This window comes from Sesamum indicum, linkage group LG13, assembly GCF_026168435.1.
Source record: "Sesamum indicum cultivar Baizhima isolate 11 linkage group LG13, ASM2616843v1, whole genome shotgun sequence".
NCBI classification, from domain to species: domain Eukaryota; kingdom Viridiplantae; phylum Streptophyta; class Magnoliopsida; order Lamiales; family Pedaliaceae; genus Sesamum; species Sesamum indicum.
In genome coordinates, this window is record NC_142669.1 from 3,999,879 (window position 1) to 4,019,615 (window position 19,737).

Sequence of the window (19,737 nt, forward strand, 5' to 3'; positions counted from 1 at the left end):
CTCCTAGATGTAGCTAGAGCTTTGTTACTTCAAGCCCCATTGCCCCTTAAATTCTGGGGCGATTTAATTCTTACTGCCACCTACTTGATAAATAGAACACCTTCCAAGATTCTTCAATGGAAAACTCCTTTTGAAAAACTAACTGGTAATCCTCCCACATATCACCATCTTCGCATTTTCGGCATCCTATGTTATGCCACAAATATTGAGCCCCATAGGAGTAAATTTCACCCGAGAGCCTTCAAGTGCATTCTTTTGGGATATCCCATTGACATAGATAACAATCGTGTCATTGTGTCGAGAGACGTTCAGTTCTATGAAAAGGAGTTTCCATACTCTGTTCTTGTTACACAGACCACACATTCATGTCCCCTTCCTATGTTATCTCCTTCTGCTGATGATTCTGTTTCTATTCCTGATACTGAGTCTGCCTCAATTCCTACTTTTGAGCCAACTTTGCCTACTCCAGCTTCTTCCGCTACTCCAGTGCCATTATCCAGACGTTCTACTAGAATTTCTCAACGTCCTACTTGGTTGAGCGATTTTATTTGCTATACTGAACACTCATGCTCGCTTCTTACACACACCTCTGCATACAAATCATTTGTAGCTTCTTTGTCTATTTTGCAGGTGCCCAACTCTTTTTCTGAAGCCGTTCAGCACAAGGAGTGGAGAGAGGCCATGGATGCGGAGCTAAAGGCCTTAGAAGCCAACCATACCTGGAAAGTCGCCCCTTTGCCACCAGGTAAATGCACCATCGGTTGTAAGTGGATTTTCAAAACTAAGTTACATGAAGACGGATCATTGGAGAGGTACAAAGCACGCCTGGTAGCTAAGAGCCTCAACTAGATTGAGGGCATCAACTATACAAATAGTTTTTTGCCAGTGGCGAAGTCTGTGACTGTGCGTATTTTTCTTGCCATTGTCGTTGCTCATGCTTGGCCTATTCAGAAGTTAGACATTAACAACGCATTTCTACACGGTTATCTTTAGGAAGACTTATTCCTGTTGCCCCTTAAAGGATATGATGTTCCACCCAACTTGGTGTGCAAATTACAGCGATCTTTATACAGCCTAAAGCAGGCTTCGGGCCAGTCGAATGCAGTGTTCACTTTGAAGCTTGTTGCTTATGGATTCGCTCAATCTGTCCATGATCACTGCTTATTTGTGAAGCCTTCATGCTCGAGTCCTATAGCTTTACTCGTCTATGTAGACGATATTCTCATCACAGGTCCCTCTCTAGATGATATTTATCAGGTTAAGTGGTATCTTCGCAAATTGTTCAGTATTAAAGACATGGGAGATGCGAGCTACTTTCTCGGACATGAAATCGCTCGTAGTGCTTCAGGTCTTTATGTGGCACAGTGAAATATGCGATGGACACTATCAAGGACACTGGGTTGGCTCAAGCAAAATCTGCGTCTAGTCCATTTCCCTCTGGTTTGAAGCTGGCTGCTAGCTCTAGTCCCATTTTCTCGCGTCCTGATTCTTATCGAAGATTGGTTGGCCGATTACTTTATCTTGGCTACACGCGACCGGATATTTCCTACTAAGTACAACAGCTTAATCAGGACATAAATCAACCTTGTGACTCGCAAGGGAAGGTATCGTTGCATGTGGTAAGTTATCTCAAGGGATCTACCTCCAAAGGACTGTATTTTCACGCTAGTAATTCCTTGGCGCTTCATGCATTTTGTGATGCCGATTCGGCGACTTGCCCGAAATCTAGGCGTTCTCTCACACAATATTATATCTTCCTCGGTGATGCGTTGGTGTCGTGGAAAACTAAGAAGTAGTCCACCGCTTCTCGTTCCACTGCTGAGTCTCAATATAGGAGTTTGGCTTCCAGTGTTTGTGAACTTTGTTGGATATCATACATTCTCTCTGATTTCAACATTCCTATCTCATTGCCTATTGATTTGTTTTGTGATAATAAGGCCGCGTTACATATTCTAGCTATCCTGGTCTTTCACGAGCGTACGAAGCACATCGAATTAGACTGTCATCTCATTCGAAATGCCTTCAAGGATGGTTTTATTTCACCTTCCTTTGTTCCTGGTTCTATGCAATTGGCTGATGTATTTACGAAGGCTTTGCCCTTGAAGATGTTCATTTCGCTTACCTCCAAGTTGGGACTAATGTCTCTCGATCCCCATCCCACTTGTGGGGGGGGGCTGTTGAAGTTGATCATCTCCATTTGCAGCAGCAATCTGAGCAGCAACAGCAGCTAATCCAAGAACAGCAGTAGCTTGAGGAAGTAGACGCAGACATTGGCATTTTGGATGCTGGATGAGATGTTTTAATTAAATCGCATTTGGGAAACATTTATTCTTTATTTTATTCGTTCTGTTACTTATGCGGCCTGCCTTGTCATTTATTCGAATTGTCATTGGGCCAACTCATTGCCATATGGTTAGTTTGTTACATTGGCAGTTAGCTTACGTGGACGGTATATGTGTAAGTCAGGGGAGTCATCGTTTTTATTATAATAGAAAATTTACAGAGACAGTCTGCAGAATCGTCACTCCTCTTCCTCTAAAATTGTTTTTACCATGTTTGTCTTCCTCGATATGCAATTCAACAACAAGCAACCAAGGGGAACAGAAGAAGAGGATTGGACATCTTCTGACTGATGTGTTTACATTAAAAAAAAGCTCAAATATGAAGAACTGCTAGTTGAGAAAGAGGCAATTTTGAAAAACATTAATGAGCTATCGAAATGATTTATATGCTGAAAAGGTCCAAGTTATACCAATATGGATTATGTTTGATACTTTAGGAAAATATATTCCAACAATCTACTAACACGATCAACATAAGAATGAAATATGACATGTGAAACATATATCTTGTAACTACAATATAGTGATTCTACCTAAGGTGCAAATGCATATAGATAGATATTAATAATTAATATGAACACAATATTTATGAAAATGTACTTGAAGGCTATGCTGGTATTCAAGGAAAGATGGAATATTCGGGCAACAAAATAGCTTCCTTGTTTGAGCTGGCAGTAACTTTTAATACCAAATAATGTCCCCATTCTCTAGTTGCAATAAAAGAAACCGGAAAGTTATCAAAATACAATCTTTGTCCTGACAAATACTTGTGCATGTGATTTCATATACCTGGTTATATGTAAATGTAAGTCCCGTGTCAATGTACACACACATGACTGTGGGCAGAAACTTTATCTCCTGAGAAGCAAAAAACACAAGATATCTTCACCATTTAAAATATATTTGGGCATTTTGTGAAAGATATCTTCAACATTTAAACGGTATATGTGCATTTTAAGAAAGATATCTTCACCATTTAAAATAGATTTGTGCATTATTATACTCCATATGCATAGCAATTTTAAAGTCCTTGTAAAGAAATTACATGTAACATGAGTTATGTTCATCTCCATGACATTTGACAGATGCAATAATAGCTCCATTTAATGAAAACAGTTGCATATGGGTTTCATTTTAAGCTGCAGCTAACAACAATCTATTAGGTTTGTTACCAGGATGTAGAAATAAGCAAATACTATCGCTTCCATTTATATATTGGAACAAACCTCGAAGAATTCTATCTCTTTGTTAGGAGCATAGCCTGCAAGTTGATTTAACTTCTCTAGAATATCTGATGGCTTGTCATAGCTCTTGACAAAAAGCCTTCCAGCATATCTGGTACGAAATGAGAATAGATTAAAGGCCAATACCATTCTTTTATCTTTACTTTTCAGGGAATTACTCGTGTCTATCTTTTCTATAGATATTTTCTCCATATGGAACCTCATGGGAATCAAGGGAACAAGAAAAATACCTTAGAACAGTAAAATGTCATCACTTTCTTTATCAGGGAGTGGGCTGGCGCGCAAATTCTTAATCACAGTACAAAAATTTAATAAGACGAATGATGTAAAGAAAGGCCTTCAAAGCTCATTTACTGAATACATTTGGAATTATCATGAATTACCTGTGCACGCTCTATTTGTCATCATTGGGATTGTTACTTGATAACCTTTTTAAATGGCTGACCTACAATCATATAACAATCTGAAATGTTTCATACAATCATATGGCTTTGATTCAAAAAGTTAAGTGTCTTCAATTTAGTACCCATATATGTAACTCTGAAGTGGAAACAGTGTCGATCAAGATGAAAAGCAGAGCCAATCAACAAACTCTAATCACGCCTTCCACATATGTTTCTATCTGCAAGTTTTCTCTTTTTTTTTAATACTTATATATTTTAGTTTTATAGACGTTTTATATAAATGGGATGATTACACAATCCTTCATTAAAATTAGATGTAATTATATATAAACTGTTTGTAGTTTGAAAAATTATATTTAGTAACAATATCTATTTTTTTCATTCAATAATTTAATCCCTCTATTAGTCAAAATTTATAGAATATTCTTATATATTAGTAAAAGATATTGGAATGGAAAACTATATTTATCCGCGAATGACTTACTCCTTATTGGAGGTCAAACAAATTTTTTCTAGCAAAACAACCTTTATAAGGGTGAAGATATACCTCCTCACATGCATTAGCGTGCGTGAAGACGTATAAGAGTAGTTTAAATGGAAAAAAATTATTTGACCTACAATACATCAGTAATAAGTTAATCAAAGGTAAATCTGGATTTTTATTCAATTTTGTTTTGCTAATATCAGCACATTTGGTGAATTTTGACTAACGGAAAGAACTATTTGTTAGATGAAAATAAAATCAGAAGTACTAGATGTAATTTTTCAAATCACATAAAGTCTAAGTATAATTATACCGAACTTAAAGAAAAGGCGGTCTAATTATCCCTAAATAATTACATATTTAATACTGTAATGTAAAATATATATTAGAATTGCGTTCAATGAATGTCCTATTTTTTGAATTCTATTAAATAATCTTATAATTTAACTTATATATTTGCAAAAGTTATGATTAATAAATGATTTAGTATTTTTTATGTTGTTCTATACATTATGATATAATACTACTTATTTTACATAATTAACAAAATAATAATTTAAATTGCTATAGCAGTATCATAATTATTTCATAATCAGTTTGGTTTTATTTTTAGAAAATTATGTTTTCAATTACATATATATTTATATTATTAAACAATTTTTTTATATAATTAATTCAGAACAAAAAACATTTGTAAGATAATCTTCTTTATAGTAATGAAAAATTCCAAGAAATACTGAATATTTTTTATATGTTTTATACTTTATTAATGAAATATGTAAATTAGCAAGTTATGTATAAATATTTACATAATTTAATTTGTATCTTTACACATCTTTGCTAGCTAAACTAAACTATTTTGTGTAATTAGCATAAATAAGAAGCTTTTAAAATTTTATATTTTGTATTAATCGATTAGTAAAAATATTTAAATATTATTATACATTCAATTTCATATTAGTTGCCATTATACTTTCATAATTTATAATTTCCATTATACTTTCATAATTTATTAACTACTTTTGATTAAAAAAATGTATATATATAAAAATATTTTTATGATTAAACATAAGGTAAATCTTTCTTTTGTTTGTGTAATATGTTTAATAAATATTCTTAAATACATTAATGTTTTAAAGTTATCTTCCCAATCAAAATTTTGAATTTTCTTAATAAATAACATTGAGTTCGAACTTAGTTTTTCCTTTTCAAGTTATGTCGAGCCCGAACTTGAATTTGAATCTTAAAAGTTTGTCGAACTCATACCCTTACAATTACCCAAGAAAATAGAAAACAAGATGCCAATGCTATATATTACCCAACACGACTCGAACTATATTTTCTATTATAATTCTTGTTGCATCTTCTATTTTATTTCACATATACATATCACGTATATAAAGATTATGATATTAATTTTATCTAGGGAAAAGATTTTATACACGTCAAAATATATATATGAAACTAAATAGAAGATGCAACAGGAGTAGAAAATCCAATGTGAACACAATCAGGAAAAACCGCATAATGATGTGGCAAAAGTGATAAAAAATATAATTAAGAAGCATAAGATGTTTGCGGTGTAGGACTCCTCTAGGAGTGTCAATGGCATAATAGGACGATGAGTTTATTTTGGCGCTTTCTCCATTGCCAGAAATGCTTGAAGTACACTGGTACAAGAAATTCTCTGGCAATTTCTTCCTATCTATCATCTTCTATTTTAGCTTATATGAACATAGTACAAGTATGGGAAAATAAAATTTTTCTTCCCATAAAATAAAGCCGTCCACTTTTGGTCCCATTGGCTATGGGACTATCACTTTTGGTTACTAACTTTCAAAAGTTAGCACTTTTAGTCTCATGACACATTTTTATTAGATAATTAACGAAAAAAACTACATGATAGTTAAGTGTTATGGGAACAAAAGTGCTGTATTTTTAAGTTTAGACTAAAGTGAGAGTGATGTAACCAAGGGACCAAAAGTGTAAAGGCCCAATAACCACGTGTTTTCGTTAAAATGTCTAACAGAAAGGTATAATGAGACCAAATGTGTTACTTTTCATAAGCTACAGGGACAAAAGTGAGAATTTCATAACCAATGCGACAAAAAGTAGAAAGACCCTAAATTACGATACAAAAAATATTATTTTCCCAACATAGTACAAGTGTCATAGTAGAACTTTAATTACATTATGTATATTTAAGGAATAGTATAACGCTAAATGGTTAAAAATACTAACTTCCTGGGCGAAACATGCTATTTTCCCGACATAGTACAAGTAACAACAAGAGTAACAACAACAACAACTATGTAGAAAAAATGTCAATATAATTTACCGTTACAATCATGTACATATTAGCTTCCGCTTTTTTTTTCTTCTTTAGTTCTTTCTCTTTTTGCTCCCTCTTCAACCACTCCTACACGAACAAAAAATTTTACTAATGCGAAGTATATAGAAAAAGAATAACAGGGTGTTTGGCTAAGCTTATAAGTACGTGATTGAAACATTTTATAAGATGTTTAGAACCCCATAAGCTGTCGAGAACCTATCTTGTTTTTAAATGTCTTATATGTTCTTCAAATAATGTCCAAAAAATAAAAATACACTCATAATTTTGTTAGTATTTTAATTTTAACCTTCGTATAATTTACATACCCCCAAAAAAAAATTATCTATTTGTATAATTTTAAATTCTAAGAGATTGATCAATTTTTTGGATATTATTACAGTATAAAAAGCTTAGGCTGAATTATATTTTGCTATTCGAACTACACCCTTTTTTATACTTCGCTATAGAAATTATTTTTTGTGTCAACTTACCGTATCAACTTTGCAAAATTAGTACTTTTCCATATATGATCGTCCTTTTATTGATTTTATGCCGAAAGAACATTACATGTTGCGCATATGTGAAAAATATCACATCACATAACCCTTAAACATCACATGCACACTGGATGTGATGTTTTTTCGATAAAACTTGGTTGAGAAATAGTTATAAATGGCAAAGTGTAAAATTTTATAAAGTTAAGATGGTAAGTTGACACAAAAAAAGTTTAGATGCCAATGTATAAAACGGTCATAGTGCGGATGACAACATAGAAGTAATCCAAAAGCTTATTATGTCTAACACTGTAATGTCATACAACCTCAAGCATCATATTTGTCCAAATAATATAAGAACTTATTTTTAAAATAAGAATAAATATCTTTAAAATCTTAAAATATCTTATAAGATCTAGAAGCATAAGATGTTTCAATTAAACTTAGCCAAAAATCCTCTAAGTTTCTTTTATAAAAGTAAAAATGACTTGAGCTGATTTTTTATCAAACCTTAAGATGCTGAGAAATATCTCTGTCATTAATGTCGCACAGTGTTTTATCCTTGTCACTTTCACGTGTGTACACCAACATATAGGCATTAGACTTCCCTGTAAACTTGAGGGGGGCATTATCTGGATTTGTCGTCATTACATGCTGTCAAGACAGAAATGTAAAGGTAAGAAAGTATCAACAAGTTTAAACAAAAGTAGAAAAAATAAAAGGAAAACTTACTTCTTCTTTACCTCCATAAAGCTCGTCTAAAGCCTTTATTATGTCTTCTATTGTCACTCATTCATCGTCGAATTTATACCTGAAACCATTCAGAATGATTTTCTTTATGTAGTTTGCAACGAGAGATCTACATGTAATCTATTGCGAAAAGCAGAAAATTTGCATTTTTACATCTCGAGAAAATAGCATTTTCAGTCCTATATGTCTGGGCCTTTTACAAATAGTCCCATTTGTTGTGATTCTCTCACATTACAACCCATAAGTTCAAAATTTTCTCATTTTTAGTCCTCATCATACTTTTTCGTTCAATAATTAATAGAGCTGTTAGAGGGTTTTTAAGGGGGATTATGACGGTTCCATTAATTATTGGATGAAAAATGTACTTAAGGACTAAAATTGAGAAAATTTTCAACTTATGTGATACAATGTAAGAAAATCGTAATAAATGGGACTAAAGTGAAAAAGGCCCTAACATATGGGACCATAAATGAAATTTTTTCTTACGTCTCACAAGTTAGTCTTTGGCAATATCTGGTCCCATTATTTTCGAAATCACCATATTGCATTCCATAACTCCAAAAAGTTTGCAATTTGCATGCCAAGCCTTAATTCTATTAAATTTATTTCATAAAAAAATTAATAGTGTACCAAAATCTCAAAGAGGCTAACTTGTAGGACGTGAAATCAAATTTTTCCTGAAAAGCATTAGTTAATGGCCTAATAAAAACATAGTGTGTCAAATGAAGCTAGTTAAGTTTAAGCCTCTCAGACTATACAAAGCTAAAGAACATTTACAAATATAGAAATGAAATTTTTTATGGATTAAATTCCATAACTAACACAATACCACTGGTTGGATAGAGTTGGCCTTATGAAAGCATAATAGTGTCCGGCGTGCACCCACCACTATGGACCAAAACACTGCAAAGAATGAAAATAGTCAGAATGAAAATAGTTAGAATGAAATGTAACTAAGGTTTTGCAAGTGTGAAGAATAAGAAAATTTAGAGATGTTGCAATTTGAAAAAGAAAATAATCCCAATGGTCAATTTTCGTTGGAACAAATTTTTTGTCCTATATTTTTTGAATTTTGGCACTATCTTTATCTTACTGGACTTGCAAAATAGGTCCTATGGCTTTCTATTTTTTGTACAAATTTGGTCCATACCAGTGGGAGCGAAAGTATTGTTTGAAACCTAGATGAATGGAGGTCGTCTATACACAAACATTGGGCTAAGATGCAATCCCCTGTGGAGAAGCTCTGAGACCCCAATGTTGATGTTTAAAGCAGATGTACATTGACGTAATTCTTCGGTCCCCTCATCCGTCCTTCGACCTGTTTATGACAAACTCTAAATGGGCTTAAGAAGACCATTTCATGAGTTGATAAAATAGTTGAACCGATACGAGGTAATGATTGAAGAATCTGCACCGTCAGTATTGAATTTGGAGGCTTCAACCTCAAAAGCGAAAGGCAAGGGAGACAGACGCCAAATGAGAAAGAAGGATGAAGCTAAGTCAGCCATTGCAAGCATTTTCAGCGCTCCTGTTGCCTTGATGGGTGAGGGTAGAAGGAAAATGGAATAATGGTTTGGCAGTAAAAATTTACTTATGATGTTTGCATAAAATTGCCAAAATTCATTAGACGAGAGAGTGTCGTGAACTCCCCTTCACCCAACTATGGCATTTGTTAAGAAAACATGATTACTATTCTTATTCCCAAGTTTTGGACACTTGCTCTCGAAACGCATTTCCACAAATGATTTGGAAAACAGTTATAATTGAAAAACGGTTAGGACCGAAAAACAACATCTGATTGTTGGGTATGCTACCTAGCGTAGCCGCACCACTAGTCACCGTAGAGGATAACAACTGGGCTACGCACAAGATAAAAGGCCTAAGATCTCATTACAAGCCCAAGGAAAAAATCTTAGACACCATCATTGGCTTTGAGTGATGATAGAAAGATGTAATATGCGGTTGGACCGCAGGAAATAGACAGAAACAAAAAGTAGACCTATAAGACCTAGCCGATATCGCAGATTGCTCATAATCAATTTAATATGGAAACATGAGTAATTGACTTTAAGGTCAAGTGGGAGATTATTGTGATGGGTGACCAAAAGCCAATTGAATTGGTGGTTTTGAGAATTATTGAAGAAATCTTTATTTAAGCAATGTTTTCCCGACGAATATGATAGGTATTCTTCTTCGGCACACGTATCAGTTGTGCTTACCAAATTACGTCAAGCACTGCTTTGACATCACAACAGATGCCCACTGACCACTTCAACAACCACGCAACAGTTGGACTGCGGATTGGATGGCGGTCATGAAACCAACTGCCAAGGGTTGGGTTTGAAATGTTCTAAGTCGAGGGCCTCAAGACTGGGCATCGAGAGTCCTACTGAGACTTGCATTAAGAGTCGCATTCATTTGATGAGTGTCGTGTTTCATCGGCGACAAATATGAGATGTTTATGCAATCTTAGTTGGTCGATTGGCAAGGTGTGGAATCGATTGAACTGACTCGTGGGGATTATTATAAGGAAGCCTTAAAGGCTTGGTCGGTAATAGTCGAATCCCCGACTTTGATAGTATGAGGAGTAGTCCTCAGACATGAGAATCATGACAGTGACGTGCATGCGATGACTGTATCTTAGATTTCTTTGAGAAGTGATCGTGTCACAAACATGGTCATCATAAGCCTTGTCTAGTGTAGTCAATGTATGTAGTGAGGACGGTGAGTTCCTTAGAAGAGGATCCGTTCCCGGTCAAAATGTGACAGAGGTATTTCCTATGCACTTGGAGATGTGTCTACACTGTACAAAGCTGTGGCCGCAGTCGTTGATCGAATAGGAAAAAGAGGTTACTATGTCGAGCAATTTGGCATAACGCGATCTGAAGTAATAAGCATAGACACCTAGTATAGGATGAGAACCGACACCCAATTTCATGCCCTAGACTAAGGCCAGGAGATGGTAAATGGAAGGAACATAACTGTATGGACTTGAGAGCCTAAAAATTCACATGGATATTCGTCTAATCTCTAGTTCCAAAGACCGTTGCTAGACGGCCACCCATGGTGACGAGCTTTCTTGATCAAGGGTTGATAAAAAATTATTAATTAAATTGAATTTAATTAATAATAGTGTTTGACACTAACGCAAGTCTAGCTGAAAGGTGAACCTAAAAAGTCACACACAAATCACCTAGAAGGGACAAGTAATTAATTCCTTAAGTAATTGGATTACTTATAAATAAGACGGATCCATTAGATGGATAAGCCTAAGAATAAATTAATACGATTAATCTATGACTTATTAATTAATAAAGACTTATTGGGCTCATACGTTTAATTGATTTAAATATATAATGGGCTTAAGTAAGTGGGCTTTAATTTAATTGAATTTAATTTTATTGGGCCTTGTATTTTAATTAATCAAAATCGGTCCAAGCCCCTTAATTAAGTTGGTGGAAATGATTAGAAAATAAAATTATTGACTAACAAATTAACTTTTCGAAAGTGTCATGTTAGTCATTATTTATTTTGAATAAAGAATTTTATTATCTTATAGATGGTTAAATGGACCTACACATATTATAGTGCATTCATACAAGGTATATATATGTTTATTAGTTATTTGGAATAACTAATGAAGAAATACATAATACACATTATAATTTCCTACACCCTAACTCCACCTCTCAGCCAACCCTCTTGTATACAAACTTGGTGTGTATTTTTCTTCCTAATTTTTTTCTACCAATGAGGATTCAGGGATCCCAAATTCCGGTGGATGTGGACGCAACTTTAAAGGGCTTCTACGTTGAAACCTTGCGTGAACGGGTAAACAAAGGATATTCGAAATAAATCAAATCAAAAGGTAATTCTTGATTTATGATTTATGTATCTCTCATTTTTCATTCAATCATAGCCCCATTTATTTTATTGTTATATTTGCATAACTACATCGAACGCTCGGGAACTCCAAGGGTACAACCCTTGAAATTCTGGTTTTATTAAGTTTCGTTTTAATTTACGTAATTTTATATTACCACTTCCGCTTGCGCGTTCCCAGGCCGATCCAGTCGTTTTTTCATGGTGCTTTCAAATAGTGATTGCGACAGCTTTTCCCTTGCCATTTTTCCTCTTCCACCGTTCGACCCTCTTGCCTTTTGCTTTGGAGGTTGAAGCCTCTCCTACCAATACCGCCGACATAGACTTGTGGGTCATGGCCTCATATTGGACCAACATATTAATTAACTGATGAATAGACTTGTCAAGTCCGTTCATGTTGTAGTTAATAATAAACGGGTCGTAGGACAGAGGAAGCGACTGAAGGATCACGTCAATGTACGTGTCATTGTGAAGCCCAACTTTGAGGTCTTCGAGCTTCTCCACTAGGGATAGCATCTTAGCCCTGTGACTTTGTACAGATGATTCTTCGGTCATCTTGGTCCCGGAGAATACTTTTGTGGTGGCATATATAATATGCCTATTAGGAATTGCATAAACTTCCTTCATGTGGAGCATTATCGGGAGAACATGATCCAGTCTATCATATTGCTTTTGGATGTCATTAGACATTGAAGCCAATATGATACTACGGACCTTGCCGTTGTCCTCAAGCCACTTCTCGAACGTGACACGTTCTTCAGGCGAAGATTATTTTGGCAAGGCTATTGGGAGTGGCTTGTCCAAGATATAGTCCTGGTTCACGAAATCTAGGACAATCCTCATATTTCGCAGCTAGTCGTTGTAATTTGTGCCATTGAATTTGTTAGTCTCTATTATCATGGTTAAAGGGTTCTTAGATATTTTCTAGAAAATAAAAAATTAAATAAAAATCAGCAGATGATTGTAATATTCTGAATTAAGGGTCTTCGCATTAATGTACAAAGGAGTCAAATGATTCTCTCATGATTAGCATCTGATTAGGAGGGACACTTACCGATGAAGTATTTGGAACTCCCCCTTATATCGTTGCGACTTACTCTTTTGGATTGTATACCCCTACTTGACAAACTCGATCAGTGTATCAAGGGTTGGGAAGGTACGTTTTTATTATATGCGGGACGAGTACATCTTATTAAATCTATTCTTACTGCTCTAGGTGTATATTGGGCCGCTACTTTTATTTTGTCTAAGGGTGTCTCTCGGGAGGTAAAAAAGCAACTGAGGGCTTTCTTATGAAAGGATTCGACTTTTCATGAATATGTGAAGGTCGCTTGGGATTGTGTATGTCAACCTATTAATGAAGGTGGTCAAGGCAACCAAGACATCACTGCCCTCAACCGTGCTCTTATGGGAGTTAAATTATGGCAAGTTATTCAGGGTAATAGGGCATACACGAAACTGTGAGATACTTCTATCTGGACGGTGTCAGATCGAAGGGGTTCATGGGGCTGGCAAAAACTCCTCCATCTTCGGCCCCTCATTGGACCGTTTGTTGAGTATGTTATTGGATATGGGGCTACATTCTATTTATGGCAGGATCCTTGTCATGAACTAGGCCCATTTATTCGATAGTTTCCAAATGGACCTAGCCTCACGAATACACGGCTGACAGACAGAGTTGTTTCTTGCATTGGGATGGACAATGGCGTTGGCCACTCCTGTGATCCCACGCATACCCTTTAAGATCGCTCACGGATATTCAGCAGATTATGCATTCCCTTCCACACATTCATGGTGGTAATGACCGTATTTTATGGCAAACTCAGACATTGACTCCAACGTCAGCTACGGTACTCCGATCGCTCCGGACTGAGGGTCCCAAGGTAGGTTGGTCTTCACTACTCTTGGGCCCCATTAAGATCCCTACGCATACCTTTGTCCTTTGACTAGCCATACTTGGTAAGCTTTCTACCATGGACAGACCTTGGTTATCTCATTTGGATAGCTCCTGTGTTCTTTTTACAGACGGTGCAGTGGAAAATCACAGCCACTTATTCTGGCACTGCCCCTATTCGAGAAGTTGTTTGCAGGTGATTTAACTCACACTTCGCTTCCCATAGCCGAACCACCCGTGGCCTACCGACGTGTTGTGGGCTGCTAGCAGACGGAGGGGAAAGCACATGATATATGCGTCCTATTGTGCCTTACTTGATTCCTTGATTTATCACATCTAGCATGAGCATCATCTTCGACGTTTTGATGGGAGCCATCGTGATTCACGGACTTTGGGTACACTTATTCTTGATGATGTGGGATAGAGGATTCTTACTGTTGAACTGCCTTATGCTGTTAGTACATGCACATTTTATCGTTTATGGAGGATTTCTTAGTTTGTCAAGGAATCCACCTAGTTGATGCTTGTTGTACTGTACTTATGTACCCCCTTTACTTAATGAAATTTATATTTATCGAAATATTATGAATTAAGCTTAAAGACTTGGTATTTAGTCTTTAACACTCCCACTATTTATACGAAAGCCCACCACTCTCAAGTGGGGTTTCGGGAATAACATTTCCTAGTAAACTTAGGATCCACAAGTGAATTTGTCATGCTCCAATTATACAATTCAAATTGCAAAGGCCTCGTGGGAGGTATCCAATACCATTCTCATTCCATGAGATTTCCAAGATCCTTTACTTCACTTTTTCACATGATTTTGAGACTCCAAGCGAATCATGTTACTTGGTGTTAGGCCCCATCCATCAACCAAATCACATTTCATTCGCCGTCCCCCACGACTCGTGAGACAGGAAAACAGTGAACATGTTCCTTTGTTCACAATAATAGTACAGCTTTCCTCTATCCTAAATGTATCACGACTCATGAGACCACACTTGGGTATCGATAGCTTCCTCACCACATTGCTGTGGATGGAAGGCTTGGACGGATCGAAAACGGTGTTGTGGATGGAAGGCTTGGACGGATCAAAACCATTTCGATCGAAGTCCATTATAGGCCTAATATTTAACTTGGTCCAGCCAAATGAGAGTTAATATTGAGTTTTTAGACCGAGACCTCTTCACATATTATCATTGCATGAACAAATATCAAATATTTAAAGCATTAAGTAAACGCATCGCATGCAATGAAACCTAGCAATCCCTATTGGATGATCAAGAGCCTAACCTATGTGATTCACTGAACCCGCAGTGAGTCTTAGGACTGTCAAGGTGACCCTATGCTATTACAATAGTGATTTACCCATCAACATATAAATGGGCCTTCAAACTCCTTCCTTCTTCGCGGGCCTTCATCTCCATAGGCTTGCTTTTACATAAAAATTATAAAACCTCACCGAAAACCAATGTTACTATAATTACAATTGAGATAAGAAATTCCGATAAAAAATCGGGGGGAGTAAATCGGGGGTATGAGAGAAAGCTTTATCATTCCAAGGCATAAAAAGAGAGAGAGGAGAAAATAAATCACAAGGGCACACAGGCCCACCCAACAAAATAAAATGGCATACAAGCAGTCTAAGGCTCCGTGATCATCCATTAACATTCAACTACCACATAATAACAATTAATCATGCTAGATAAAAAAAAATGGAACATCCCAAGAAAAACAACATGATATCCAATATCACGACAAACAATTATATGCAGAAAACAACAAGTTTAATATTTACAATTTAAAAGGATAACAAAGTTTCATGCATCCAATGCACGCAAACCAACCAAATAAATTAAAGCAATTTAATTCTAGAAAAAAATCTAATATTATCCAAAATTAAATCACAAAAAATAAATATCTTTAAGAAAATATGGAGAAATTAGAAAATCCAATTTTTTGGAAGAAACGGTAAAAAAACGGCCTAGCCGTCGGCCGCAGTGACAACACTCGCCTGAGAGCGCATGCTCTACACTGCCAGTCAGCAGTGCACTACTACAATACCTTAAAAAATATTCTTTTATTTCTACACATTAAATTGAAAATAAAAGTAAATATTTTACTAGAAAATTCAATTTTCTTAAAATACTTAAATCATCCAAAAAATTACAAAAATTGAACAAGTTAGTTTTCTCATATAATTATACAAGAATAGGCAAAATGAATAACATGATTCAAAAGCAATAAAATCACGTTATCATGCTTATTCACATCGAACCGGGCAATGATACCACTTGAAATCAACAAAAATGCGAGTGGATCGCCCCGAGAATGCGCAAGTGAAAGCGGTAAATACAAATTCACAAATTAAAAATCAAATTAAATAAAATCATGGTTCCAAGGGTGTACTCTTGGAGTTCCCGGACATTCGATGTAGTTAATTAAATAAGCAATAAAATAAAACAGGGCTTATGATAAAATTAAAACTACAAGATGCAAGAAACGTAAATCAAAGATTACCTTTGCTTGATTTACTTCAAACTTTCTTTCGTTGATTTGTTCATGTGTATGTATAATAGATATAAATGTAATTTCGTATTAATATTTTTACAAAAATTATATACATCAAAAATATCTTTAAAAAAATAATTAAGAGCAATCATTCTAAAAGTGAAAATTTGTATAGTTCAACAAACTTATAACATATTAAAGGATAATAAAATTTAAGTAATGTGATCTCAGAGTAATTTTATTAACTCATATTAATATATCAAACATCAAAATTTAAATTTAATGATACAATTAATTAATATGTACATAATAAGTAATATTAATATACAGTTTAGTAAAATAAAATAAAATAAAAAAACATTTATGTTTTATGATAAACTAGAAATTTTCATGTTTCTTCTTGATGTAACAAATTAATTCACAGAGTAAACATTTGACGAATCAACAAAAACACTTGAAGGAAACACAAAATATTTCTTTTAGAGTGTTCAATCTAAATCTTTCGAGATCTTTTAACGCTAAATTAGGCTAGTTGGACAAGCATTTCGAGAAATATGGTACTCAAGTAAAGAAACATTAGTTATAATTCAAAAGCAAGTATATACCTTCTACCATTTTGGTGGGAATAATAGTTGTAAAAAGGTTGTAAGTTTAGCTGTTCAAAATTGAAAGTATTTGAAGCAAAATTTAAAAGTGAAAAAAAAAAAAGTTGAAATTGGTCTATTTGGATAAACAACTTTACACTATATGCATTGTTGGCAAAATTGTATTTTAAATAAGTATCAAATTGATCCTAAAATTCAAAAAGTCGGGCATATTTAGTCCACTGCTTTATGGAATTTTCGAAAATAGTCTCAAAATGGGGAAAACTCGATACATTTAGTCCTCTACTTTATGAGATTTGTGGAAATAAATGTGTCATGTTTTCTCAATTTTTTGACCATTTTGAAAAATTCGTAAAGTATATGACTAAATTTGTCGGGTTTTCCAAATTTTATAAGCATTTTAAAAATTTCGTAAAATAAAGTGTTGAACTCCTATCCTATGGAACTAAAATTTTAATTTGGGCATGCACTATTTGTAATTCAAGAAAGGAGAGACTAAAACATTCCATCATAGATTAGTTGAATTTTGTAGAAATTTCAAGTTTGAGAGAGAAGACAAAATCTCCATTCTCAAATCAGTATAAGTACAAACCATCATTCATCATCGAGAAAAATACAATGGAAGCTAGTGTATAAATAAAAGAGAAAGGAATCTAGGTGACAAACTACAAACCAACCAAATCTAGGAACAACAGAAAAATTCTAACAAACAGATTAATAATACAGAAAAGTACAAAAGATCAAAACTGCACAAAAAAGACAATAAAAATGAGATAGCTAACGACCTACAGGCCGAGGTTGTAAGCGACCTGAAATGCAGCGATGCAACCTCGAGGACTTGCACATTCTTCACAGCCCCCCCTTAAGCTGGAGTTGAGGAAGAGAGGCCCAGCTTGGGAAGGAAGCGAGTAAAATCTGCAGCAGTGAGGGATTCAGTGAAGAGATCGGCGACCTGAGCAGAACCGGGAATGTGAGAGGAAGCAATGAAGCCAAGTTTGAAGTGATCAAGATGGAGGAAGAACGACCTGGAGTGCGACCTAAATCAGGAGTGGAGGAGGAATCCCAGTAGGGAATAGGGACAGGAGGTTTTGTTTGTAAAGAGAATGAGTGTTCATAGAAAATCACATCTCTAGAAGTGGACAATATTTTTCTAGCCCAAGTAAAACGCATCTAGTGGCTCGCTCATCAAATTTGTGTTAGTGAGGTCGAATGTTGGTTGCATAGCACAGACACCCGAGCTCCTTTAGATGATAGGTCAGGGGATTTGTTATAGAGGACCTCAAATGGTGACTTCAAATGGAGTATCAGTGTAGGTAGTCTGTTTATGAGGTAGGTCGCTGAGGACAGATTCTCCACAGAAGTGTTTGGGCAAGTGTGACTGGAAGTGTAAGGCGCGAGCTACTGTGATGACATGTTTGTGCTTACGTTCTCCCACCCCATTCTGTCGTGGTGTGTATGGATAAGAGGTTTAATGTATTATACCATGCGACCGGAAGAGAGATCGACAATGAGAATTGACGAACTCAGTCCCATTGTCCGAACAAACGACCTGAATGGATTTTTTGAACTGAGTTCGCACCATTACGAGGAAGTTATATAAGACTTGAGGTGTTTGTGATTTATATTTAATAAAAAAGGTCCACATTGCTCTACTATAGTCATCTACGAGGGTGAGGAAATAATGGCAACCAGTGAGCGAGCTAATGTGATAAGGCCCCCATATGTCAATGTGTAATAGTCCGAAAGGGGAAGATGATCTGGAAACTCTGACCAGAAAAGGCAGTCTTTGTTGCTCTACCAAAGGACAAATGTCGCAATCATGATTAAAAGAAACCAAACAATGTTTTATTTCAGAAACATGGATATGTTTAATCACAATAGGTGACGGATGACCTAACCTTTTGTGCCACAAAACACTATCACTATTGTGAAATACAGAGCAAGTACTGTGAACAAAACGACTAATGACATTAGGATCGAAGGAGGTCGCATTTAAGCGATATAGATTTCTAACTTGCTTGCCCATCGCTATGACGTGCTTAGGCTTTTGGTCCTGAAAGAGGCAATAAGATGGGTGAAAAACAACTTAGATTTTTGGGAATGGATAGGAGATTGAACTGAAAAGATGGCACCAAGAAAACATCTGTAAAAGGTAGATTTTTGTGAAGCACAACACTCCCTGTATGAGTGATAGATCGAGAAGTTCCATCGGGTAACGTAAAATCATATATCAATACATTCTCATTTTCAGACACCCACAACACAACATACAACAAGCATGATATTTCAACGTGTCTTCGCATTCCACGTACACAATATCGTCAATCAAATTAAATCATTCACCACTTATATATTATCAGATAAACCAATGTCAGCATGAACCACAAATTTATATAACAGTAATATCACAAATAAAGGGAACATAAATAGATAATACTAATTATTTACTTACCTCAACTTCACAACATTTTTATCTGCTCAATTGCTAATTGTCAGTCCTTCCACCTTATCCCGTATCCTATAATGAGTTATACCACATACAATTAATATAACGAGAATATCGTAATTTCTTTTAAATATAATATTGAATATAATTTATACAATTTCTAATAATTCTTTAATATTCCATTTCTATCGAAGTACAAATCTTCGTTTTTCCTCTTTATTAACATACCATTTATTAAATATAATTTTCGAAATATTTGTATGAATTTTCTATTAATTTCTCGCTATTATACAATTTAATTAAATAACAATACGTTGAATAGGGTATTTGGCTAATAATTCCGATGAAA

At 35.1% G+C, this 19,737-nt stretch overlaps 1 long non-coding RNA gene across 2 annotated transcripts; it reads right to left on the reverse strand.

The window, feature by feature from the left end:
- Window positions 1-6,723: 6,723 nt before the first annotated feature.
- Window positions 6,724-19,462, reverse strand: LOC148784398 (uncharacterized). Of its 2 annotated transcripts, none has more exons than XR_016063638.1 (5): window positions 19,395-19,462; window positions 8,880-8,953; window positions 8,044-8,111; window positions 7,811-7,954; window positions 6,724-6,893 (listed from the first exon to the last, which is right to left on the reverse strand). It is a non-coding gene; the product is annotated as an uncharacterized LOC148784398 (long non-coding RNA). The 2 variants fall into 2 exon arrangements; XR_016063637.1 differs by having other exon boundaries at window positions 8,033-8,111.
- Window positions 19,463-19,737: the final 275 nt, after the last annotated feature.